General features: G+C 46.8%; 1 non-coding gene across 1 annotated transcript; it reads right to left on the bottom strand.

Annotated features, from left to right (window-relative positions):
• Positions 1 to 1366: 1366 nt before the first annotated feature.
• LOC120668298 lies at positions 1367 to 1473 on the bottom strand. The gene has a single exon (XR_005672391.1). It is a non-coding gene; the product is annotated as a small nucleolar RNA R71 (small nucleolar RNA).
• Positions 1474 to 11316: the final 9843 nt, after the last annotated feature.

Below are 11316 nucleotides of genomic sequence, written 5' to 3'. Positions count from 1 at the left end.
ATCGGTTCGTTGTGCTTTCGGGCTTGCCTTAGCATCTTACTTGTCCATCCGAAGGGTGGGGGACCCGGGGGTGCTAGGGTAGTGACCTCATATGCGGGCATGGTGCCCGGGTATGTGGGATCCTTCGGATATGACGGTGCTCCACTGTGTGACTGGGGTAGAGCGCAGGTGGTGACAGCCCTGTCGATCCGCCGGGAAGCTGGTTCTTGGTTAGCGTACTCCCCGACATTCGGGTATCGTGTAGGAGTTCATGTAAAGATGAAACAGGACTGGATGTTCTCCAGTGCGGGTCATTCTCCCCGATGTCCCTAATTTCCCGGCACCTGTAGTTCTAAGCATGTGGGTAACGTAGCTTATCTGCTGACATGAATAGTATACTAGGAATCTGTGCCTATGCTCCCACTAACCTTAGGATTGCTTGTTTATTCTTTATTCACGAGAGTTGGTTGTTCTATGTGTGTCATATTACCCCTGATTATCCATTATTTATCACTTACCCCTGTGTAGTCAATAGTCTGCATCTTACTTCATACATGTCATGGTTATGGAACTTGTAAATAACTTTACATAACCTAGCCATCCCTTGGGAAAATATAAATAACGATACCCTGAATACTTCCAGCTGAAATGCTATAACGGTATATCCGTGCGCTTGCGGATCTTTCTGTAAACGTTAAAACATACCAACACGGCATTCTCTTGGCGGCGTTGCTAGGAACTAACCCCTCCTAGTGGCGACGCTTAGAAATGTCAACAACCATTTCTGGCGCCATTGCTAGGGATGGCACTAGGTGTAAAGATATTTACTAAGCATATAAACATGGCTAATGTGTTTATCTTTTTGTTTTCACATGTGTATGTCTGGTTTCTCATTGCCAACAAACTTTATTGAAAATCCCTAGATGCTCATGAGAAGGGTCCGACCTCACGTCGTCCCTCCTCCGATCTCGCAGTCGACAAGCAAGCCAGCTTTCCAAGCACCATCAACAATCACCAAACCCATGGCTGAGAAGACTCTCCGCGATTTCTCTGTCCCCTCAGCTGCCAATGTGGCAACTGGACCCAACATTGATGTTGGGGACGTGAACTTTGAGCTGAAGTCCAACCTCATAAACATGGTGCAGGCTAGCCCATTCTGTGGCAAGCCGAATAAGGACACCAATGCCCATCTCCAGAACTTTCTGGAGCTTTGCAAACCGTAACTTTATGGGGAGTTATGACTGACACCATCAGGCTCTGCATGTTTCCTTTCTCCCTCCTAGGGAAGGCGAAATAGTGGTTTTATCATAACAAGGAAGCCATCAGCACGTGGGACAAATGTTCCACGTTGTTCCTTGCCAAATTCTTTCCGTTGAGCAAAACAAATGCCCTATGTGGAAGAATTACAAGTTTCCAGCAGAAGGGGATGGAATCCATCCCAGAAGCTTGGGAGAGACTCCAAGAATACATACTCACCTGTCCTCATCATGGGATGGACGAGTGGCTTGTGCTTCAAAGCTTCTACAATGGGCTAATGGCAACATCCAAAGCCCATCTTGATGCTGCTGCTGGAGGAGCCTATCTGGACCTGACAATTGCCAAGGCTACAACCTTAATTTAAAAGATGGTCTCCAACCAGGGATAGAACGAGGAGCGTTCCCAGCCCAGAACCAAAGGCGGAATGCATACCGTCAAGGAGATGGACATGCTAGCCGCCAAGCTGGACCACCTACTAAAGAAGCTTGATGAAGGGAACCGGCAACAAATGCCTATTCCCGTCCATGCCATGAACTCGTACTTGATGTGCGAGGAATGTGGTGACTGTGGACACTCGGGGAATGACTGCCCCGAGACTCGAGAAGACGCAGCCTACATCAATAACAACAACACTGAGTTCCGTCCACAAGGAGGCCAGGGGTGAGGTCAGGCACGCCCACCATTCCAAGGAGGAGGTAACAATTTCAACTCAAATTTCAATTCAAATTTCAATTCGAACCAACCCTCCTTGAGAGATCTAGTCTTTGGCCAAGCTAAAATAAACGAATCTTTCAACAAAAAGCTTGCTACCAATGATAAAATTTTGGAAGGAATAAATGCAAAAGTTGAAACTCTTTCTTCTGCTCTTAAAAACCAATTAAGTTTCAACAAAATGATAGAAACACAACTAGCTCAAATCGCTGCTGCTGTTCCTGTCTCTAAGATCGGGAAGATTCTGGGGCAATCCGAATCTCTCGTTGAAACTGCAAACATGGTGTCTACCGGGTGGGGCAACCCTCCCCGGAAGACTTCTCACACTAACCATGCAGGAAGAACCACACACCCAAGGATGAATGCGTGGGGCGGGCTGACAGCGAAACTACATGGAGATCCAGGGGTGCCCATGATCAGTTGTTCCATCTTCGATGAATCCTATAGACGGCCCCTCTGCGACCTTGGGTCAAGCATAAACACCACGCCCAAGGTAATCTTTAAACAATTACAGTATCCTACTCTTTCCCAGACCCGTATGTTCGTACAGCTTACAGATTCCATAGTCCGATATCCCGAAGGGATAGTCAAAAACATCTACATACGAATCAGGAACTGCTTCGTCCTCGCCGACTTCATTGTCCACAACATGGAGGGGGACCTGGGTTTAGACCTTATTCTCGGACGGCCCTTCCTGAACAGTGTGAAGGCTAGGATCCATGTCGGATCTGGAGAAGTCTAGTTCCACATCGGGGTCGACAACATATTCTTTAAATTCCTCTACAATAAGGACCAGAAGTTCGTGATCCAGCAGGCTCACGATGGGAGTCCACTCTGGGGTGCACCTGAACCCCAGCCGGAAGAACCTACGACCACAAGATCAAAGTAAAGACGTGCAAAGAAAATGTGGCGTATGGTCGCAAGTTCGTCCTCGTCCAATTCTCCTAGACGAGCCGAGTAGTGGTAATCACAGCAGGAGAAAGGTCCCGCTCGTCAAACTCAAAACGACGAGCCCTTACCGAAGGTAAATCGGTACGTATCTCATATTTACTTTTCCACCATTTTACTTTTCTCGACTTTTTTGATTATTCCCACTGCATATTTTAATTTTCAAAACACTCATGCATGCTAGAAACTTTTCTAGCACCTTTTCTGTTTTCCACAAAAATCTAAAAATATTTTCGAGCATGAAAATCCTTTGAAAAATAAATTTAAACATCTTTTCGAAGCAAAGTTTGGCCGGCACCAAAGTTTAAAAAGTTTATGACCGTTAGAAGGGCGGTAGGCCCTGGCTGTCAGCAAAGGGCCCACCTAGGGTTGGCCGAACCCTAGGGTCGGCCAGCCCCCTGCCAACGGCTAGTGGGCCCACCCTTCTCCAACAGTCACTAGTCGTTGAGGATGGTCTCCTCCAACGGTGCCCGGCCATTCTCCATTTAAATAGAGGCCGAGAAGTGGGTGTTGAGCTCTCACACTCAACTCTCATTTCTTTGCTGCAACTTTGCTCTCGGGTTTTCATTGGATTTTTGCTCAAAATTTGAATTCAAGAAACCTCTCTCTCTCTCTCATTTCTTTGCTGCAAGAAAGAAGGAGCAACTCACGGGTAAGAGCATTCGATTTGGTTTCACTAACATAACCCGTTTCGAGTTGCACGTGTTTTGTCCAACATGAAAGGCTTAGGACGGAAGATCTCCAGTGCATTCAAGAAGATGACGGGTAGAAGTTCATCCCATTCTCGGAGTCGCTCAAGCTCGTACACACCCGAACCTATGCCTACACCAAGCACGATCGACTACGAGGAAGAAGAACAATACGAAGAGATGCAAGCCGAGGTCATAGAGATTGACATGAAAGATGCCCCATATCTCGACTTATGAGATGATCATGAATGACAAGGCTACGCCATCCTCAAGAACCGAAGCTTCCATCCACACCAGAGCATTCGATCCGGACCACTTCGTCAAAATAGTTATGTACGAAGACTTCTCTAACGTTTGGCATGCAATTGGATCGGATAACTTCATTCCCATTAAGGAGCATGGTTCTCGATTCCTCACCATCCAATTTCTTTGCACTCTTCGGGAGGTGGAAAACGGGGTTTATTTTCGACTTTTAGGGAAAGAATATTTGCTTTCTTGGAAAACTTTTGCCGGCCACCTCGATTTCAACAAACGCTGGCCGATTTCTCTCGATCAAGCTTGCCGCAGTTTTAACCGTCATGAATTTTGGAGCCAGATTTCGAGTCAAGTTGTCCATGGCAAGTTTGCACCTCGGTGCAGTGACATTCATAATCCAACTCTTCAGTTGATGCACAAGTGGTTAACTATCACTCTCTTTCCAAGAGATGATGTCCGACCCGTGCGCAATGATGAGTTACTCATACTTTATGCCATGGTCAACAAGATCAAAATCTCCCCCACGCAAGCTTTTGTTAAGCAATGGCTTTTGAATTTCAAGATGACGGGTCCTATTGAGTGCACTTCTTTGATTACTCGTATCGCTACACGTATCGGTGCCTTAGAGGGGAATTTTATTCCTTTCATTGAGGGCGACCATACATATATCAACGAAGCTTATCTGATTCATGGTCACACACTCGAGAAAGGCCCGAATGACTCTTTGATTTTCTTTTACTTGGGCTATACAAATAATATTCCGCTGCCCAATGCAGAGTTTCATTTGTATAATTGCCATTCGCTAAGCATCCCTCTCGTTCCACGAGAAGGAGGTCGTGGGCATAGATCTTCTGGTTTGCCTGGCAGGATGACAAGAAGCAGGACCAGAAGGGAGGCAGAGCCGACACCACCGCCTCAGCAGCCACATCACTCACATCAGCAAGAGGCCGATGGTTCGTCATGGCACAGTGCCAGCACTAAGGAGTGAAAAAGCCTAGGTCTGTTTAACCATCAGAAGCTTAAAGCAAGGTTTTGGTCATTCACAGCCTTGTCCAAGTTCATGCTAAAGTGCAATAGCAAGCAGTCCCGAACTAGATCAGTGAGACAAAACAAACCCACCTGGATCTTTTCATTATAGCACAGCATGGACATCATTCAGATTTTACTGTAATTTAGCACAAGATTATCATATAAGCATTGAAACTCGAGCTGCATAAATGATTCCAAGAAAAGGATATAGCTACCAGGCATGTACAAGATAGTAAAAGCAAAGTCAGCCTACACATACTAGTAGCCAAGTAAAGCGGTGACCATATTTCAGATTTTCAAAAGAATAAAAGCCATGCTCGGTATCAGATATTCAACATATTCAAATGAGCCTAACCACACATGGTCACCAGCATCCACACCTCAAAATATATACACGAAACACAAGTAGAAGCTACTAAGCATACAAGGAAGCTAGTGCAAGTGATAAACGCATATACTGTATGATGATGCAATGGTGGGTTTGAATATTACCAATCAAATTGACTGTTGACGAGCCGATGGTTAAAATCCCGCCTGGTACGTACTTGCCATAATGCATTCTCATCACAACTATCGGCTGTTAGAAAGCCGAACACCTGTAGCCTAAAGTCCAATCAGCACATCTGTTGTCGTAGAGAGCTCTTCAAATGCTTTGTCGATGTGGATGAAGTAACCACATCGAAGGAGCACAGAAGCTGAATCAGCTGGCTAATGTGACAAATGCCCTGACCCTCTATCCGTGAGGGTCGGGCGAGACGAACCTCGTCCGCAGGGGTCGAGCAAAGCAGACCCGTCCGTAGGCGACGAATGCCCTGACCCCATAGGAGCCGAATTCGCCGATGTCAATGGTGTTGCAGGAATGGGAATAGCCGATGACGATGACGATGCAGAAGTACTATTGGCCGGATCGATCGGCTAATGTACCAGACACTCCCACGCCCACATGGGTGCAGAAGTAGCCGATGTCGATGGTCGGAACTGCGAAGGAGCGGAAGTAGCCGATGGCGAAGAAGCTATAGGAGCACCGGCGGTAGTTCTTCATCCGGACGAAAAATTTTGTATGGGTCTCCATATTTCATCACCAAATCGTGCCAAAATGTGTTTATTCTGTGAGGCCAGTGGATAAGACCAGCCTCAATCCGATTTTTGTCGCTTCGATCCGATCACAGTCTTCCAGCGCGATCCCTGAGATCGGCTCTTGCCCTTCCGCGTCCCGGGCGTTCATGTCTGCGAGCGAAACCTCGCTGGAGTCATCTGCACGGACCACCTCCACTTCATCGCCATCCCATTGGACCAAACACTGGTGCATCGTGGAAGGAACACAACAATTGGCATGAATCCAATCCCTCCCAAGCAGCACTGTGTACGTACTCTTACTGTTGACGATGAAGAACAAGGTTGGGACGGTCTTGCGGCCAACTGTCAACTCCACATTGAGGACGCCCTGTGCCTCTGACGGCTGGCCGTTGAAATCATTGAGCATCATGTTGGTCTTGATAAGATCAGTAGTAGAACAACCCAATCGGCGCAGTACTGAGTACGGCATTAGATTGACCGCGGCGCCAGTGTCGACCAACATCCTGTTCACAGGCTTGCCGTCGATGAGGCCCTTGCGATATAATCCCTTCAGGTGCTTGTAGCTTTTCTCCTTGGTCTTCTCGAAGATGATTGGTTGTGGGCCAAGATCCAGCTACATGACGACCAATTCCTCCGGTTGGGGCGCCCGAAACTCCGACGGGACCACGAACACCATGTTCACATCAGCCGATGGCTTGTCATCGGCTCTTGGCTGCTTGGGGCGCCATTCCCTCCTTGGAGGGTGTCATTCCACCCTTTGCGGGCGCCTGACTTGCTCTGCGAAATCCGGACGTGCTTTCCTCAACACGTCAAGGTATTTTGCTTCCGCCTCTTCGAGATTGCGTAAACGCTACACTCTGCGCTTCTGTGATCGGCTGAGCCCGTCAGGACACCAACGTGGATGATGATACTTGTCTTCCTCTTCTGGCTCGAGATCATCCCCGGATGGCCGCCTCACACAGTCATCGTGACGTGTTCTGGGACCTAAGCGCCGGAACACCGATGTCTCGCCTTGCTGGCGTCCCTGAGGCCTACACTCCAAGCAATCATCTATAGTAGGCAATCGGCTCATGCCGGAGTTCCAACAGTACCTGAAGAACGGGCAATGCCAGTGGTCGCGTACAGCCTGGCACCTCCCCAGAGTCATCCCTGTGCGGTGCTCATACTCCTCCTCTTCCGATTCATATTGGCGGCGCACTTTGTACTGATATTGGTACTTTTCCAGAAGCCGATTGGAAGCTGGGAGCTGATTGCGGATGTGACGCACTTGCTCTTCAGTCACATGCTGCTGCTCCAGCTCATGTTTATCCTGGGGCCATTTGCCAGAAACGGCCTGCCTCCTTTGCTCGTCACGACGGTGTACTGGCCCCGCCATGTTGATCTGGAATGAAAAATTCTGGCCCGTAGGAGTGAAGTCTGACAACTCTACCACATTGGCCTGTGGGAAGGGCTTCGTGTCAACCTTCATCATGTGTTGGGCTAGGATTAATCGGCCTTGCTCGATAGCCGATTGAATCTGACAATGCAGATCCTTGCATTCACCCGTGGCATGAGTGAATGAATGATGCCATTTACAGTATAGCCTCCCCTGCAGCTCTTGTGCGGTTGGCAGCTTGTGATTCTCTGGGAGCTTCAGCTGTTTTTCTTTGAGTAGCAGATCAAATATCTGCTCTGCTTTGGCTACGTCGAAGTCGAAGCCCTTCACAAGCCCCTGCTGTTTGATCCATTTGCACGGGACAGGGTTTGCCCCCCGAGTCCACTCTGCCATGGCCACTTCACGTTCGGGTATCGTGTAGGAGTTCACGCGGAGATGAAACGGGACTGGATGTTCTCCAGTGCGGGTCATTCTCCCCAATGTCCCTAATTTTCCGGCACCTGTAGTTCTAAGCATGTGGCTAACATAGCTTATCTGCTAACATGAATAGTATACTAGGAATGTGTGCCTATGCTCCCACTAACCTTAGGATTGCTTGTTTATTCTTTATTCATGAGAGTTGGTTGTTCTGTGTGTGTCACATTATCCCTGATTATCCATTATTTATCACTTACCCCTGTGTAGTCAGTAGTCTGCATCTTACTTCATACGTGTCATGGTTATGGAACTAGTAAATAACTTTACACAACCTGGCCATCCCTTGGGAAAATATAAATAACGATACCCTGAATACTTCTGGGTGAAATGCTACAACAGTATATCCGTGCGCTTGCGGATCTTTCTGTAAATGTTAAGACATACCAACCCGGCATTTCCTTTGCGGTGTTGCTAGGAACTAACCCCTCCTAGTGGTGATGCTTAGAAATGTCAACATTGGCTGCCATTGAGCTCGATGTATGAGCCCTGAGTTCCCTACCAGGAGGGTACTCGGCGGTAGAGTTTCAGGACAGAGATCTCAGGACCAAGAGCTCAATGGTAATATGAAGATGCAAGGGTTTAGACAGGTTTGGGCCGCAATGAGCGTAACACCTTACGTCATGTGTTCGGTGTGGTATTAGGGTTTTAGATGATGTAGCGATGAGTTGGGATGCATCGAATGACATGCCTATGGGTCTACCCATGCCTCCTTTATATGGACCAGGAGTCATGGGGTACAAGTATAGTAAGATCCGCTCGGGTTGTTACAAGGAAGAAGGTCGGGTATGATCCCTAGATATCCAGGCATCTAGCTGGAGCCTTCATCCTAGTCCCTAGAAGATCCTCCCTCCATGCAGTCGAGTCACTGCATGTCGGGTAGTTGCAGCCAAGTCACCGAGCAGGGTAGTCACCGGATACGGGCACCCTACTCGGCAGGGAGGTACGTAGATCTACCTCCATCAGAGATCGAGGTGGACAGAGCTAAAATCAAGGTCATAGAGAAGCTCCCACCTTTGGTGAACGTAAAAGGGATCCGTAGCTTCCTAGGTCATGCGGGGTTCCATAGTCGGTTCATTAAAGACTTATCTCAAATCGCTAGGCCCCTCACCAAACTTCTAGCTAAGGATGCACCCTTCGGGTTTACCGATGAGTGCTTAAAATCCTATCACATCCTAAAACAAGCACTCGTTTCAGCTCCAATAATTCAACCCCCTAATTGGACGCTGCCGTTTGAAATAATGTGTGATGCTAGTGATTATGCTATTGGGACGGTCCTTGGCCAAACCAAAGATAAAAAGCATCATACAATCGCCGATACAAGTAAAACTTTGTCAGGAGCTCAATTAAATTATGCAACAACTGAAAAAGAGCTCCTGGACATTGTCTTTGCAATTGATAAGTTTAGATCTTACTTGGTTGGAGCAAAAGATTATGTAATCACCGATCATGCTGCTTTAAAATACTTACTCACCAAGAAAGATGCTAAACCACACTTGCTAAGGTGGATCTTGCTACTCCAAGAATTTGATTTGGAAATAAAATATAAAAATGGAGTAGAAAATACTGTTGCCGACCATTTGTCGCTTATGCCTATCACTAACATGCATGATCTTCCCATCAACAATTTTCTACGTGGCGACATGCTACTGAAGGTGACAGTTTCGAACCCGTGGTACGCGAACATTGTGAACTTCATGGTTTCAGGATACGTACCACTAGGGGAAAACAAGAAGAAGCTGTTGTACGAGAGCAGACGCCACTTCTGGGACAATCCATGCCTGTACAGGGTATGCTCAAATGGCATGCTCAGAAGATGTGTACCAACAGCTGAAGGGATCCAAATCATTGAGAAGTGCCACTCCGCACCATATGGAGGCCACTATGGCGTATTTCACACCCAGGCGAAAATATGGCTAAGTGGTTTCTACTAGCCATCAATGTATGACGAAACCCGAAACTTCGTCATGAGGTACAGAAAGTGCCGGATGCAAGGTGGCATCACCTCCTGAGATGTAATGCCCCTGAACTTCAATCTTCAAGTTGAGTTGTTTGATGTCTAGGGCATTGATTTCATGGGCCATTCCCGAACTCAAAAGACTGCGAATACATCCTGGTCGCCGTCGACTACGTGTCGAAGTGGGTTGAGGCTCTACCATGTAGAGCCGCCGATGCCAAGCATGCCCTTAAGATGTTTCATGATATCATCTTCCCACACTTCGGGACTCCAAGGATGGTCATAAGTGACAGAGGGTCTCATTTCATTAATCAGACCTTTTCGAAACTTCCTAAAAGAACTTTTGGCAAAGCATAACATCGCGACTCCGTATCACCCACAGACCAGGGCAGGCAGAAACCTCCAACAAACAGATCAAGAACATCCTACAGAAAATGGTGAATGAAATGGATAAGGCATGGAAAAATAAGCTGCCTGATGCACTCTGGGCTTACAGAACGGCTTACAAAACCCCCATAGGCATGTCACCATACCAGCTGATTTATGGTAAAACCTGCCATCTACCAGTCGAGCTAGAACACAGAGGTCCCTGGGCAAACTGAACATGTACCATGGATAGTAAGATGTCAGGAAGAAATAGAAAGATCCAACTATCTCAGCTGGAAGAGTGGAGGGAAAAAGCCTACCACAGTGCCATGATCTACAAGGACAGAACTAAGAGATGGCACGATAAGAGAATTAGACCCAAGGAATTCAAGATACGAGACAAGGTATTACTTTTTAATTCCATGGTCAAGCTCTTTGGGCAAGGAAAACTTCGAAGCAAATGGGAGGGGCCATACACTGTCACCTATGCATCTTCACATGGAGCAATCACAATCCAGGATGACGACGGTAAGGTTTTCAAGGTAAATGGCCAACAGTTAAAAGTTTTCCTTGAGCCCATTAATTTAAAGGATGAAGTAGACATAATTAATTTAATTGATTTCCATCTTCTTCCTTAAAAATAATTCAAACCGGCAGAGATTTGCCTTTGTTTTCTTTGTGTCAAATAAAATAGGTACAAGAGAATAAGTGTGGGGGGAGCACTACCGAGAACATAGCCGCAGACCAGCACCGAATACCACGAGCAAGGCAAGACCTAAAAGGCTTAACCAAGGGATCAGCGAACCCCTAGGGTTGGCCAAACCTTGGTGAAGTCCCTGCATCATCTGCTTCGACACATGCACTAGTTTGCACTCCCACACTCGTATACTTCCCTACTTACATGAGAGTTTAAAAACTAAAACTTCAAAAAAAAGAGAAAATGCTTTTGCACTCCATGCACTTCATGATAAACTTTCATACTTTTTATTCCATGACTTTCACCTTGTTCTTGTGAACTAAAACTTGATAGGGAACCCATTCTATCTAATAATTGACTCTTGAGATATGGTTGAACGAATGGAACCTAACTCTTCCTTGCAAAGTACTTGGGATTTCTTTTATAAAATTAAAAAATCAATAGCATGCTTCCTTGTTTGTTTATGAAATTCCTATCCAAGGTCATATGTTGTTCAAAATTG

Source organism: Panicum virgatum, chromosome 3N (assembly GCF_016808335.1).
Source record: "Panicum virgatum strain AP13 chromosome 3N, P.virgatum_v5, whole genome shotgun sequence".
NCBI lineage: Eukaryota > Viridiplantae > Streptophyta > Magnoliopsida > Poales > Poaceae > Panicum > Panicum virgatum.
Note: the sequence above shows the minus strand (reverse complement) of the source record. Positions and strands in the feature narration are given on the sequence as shown.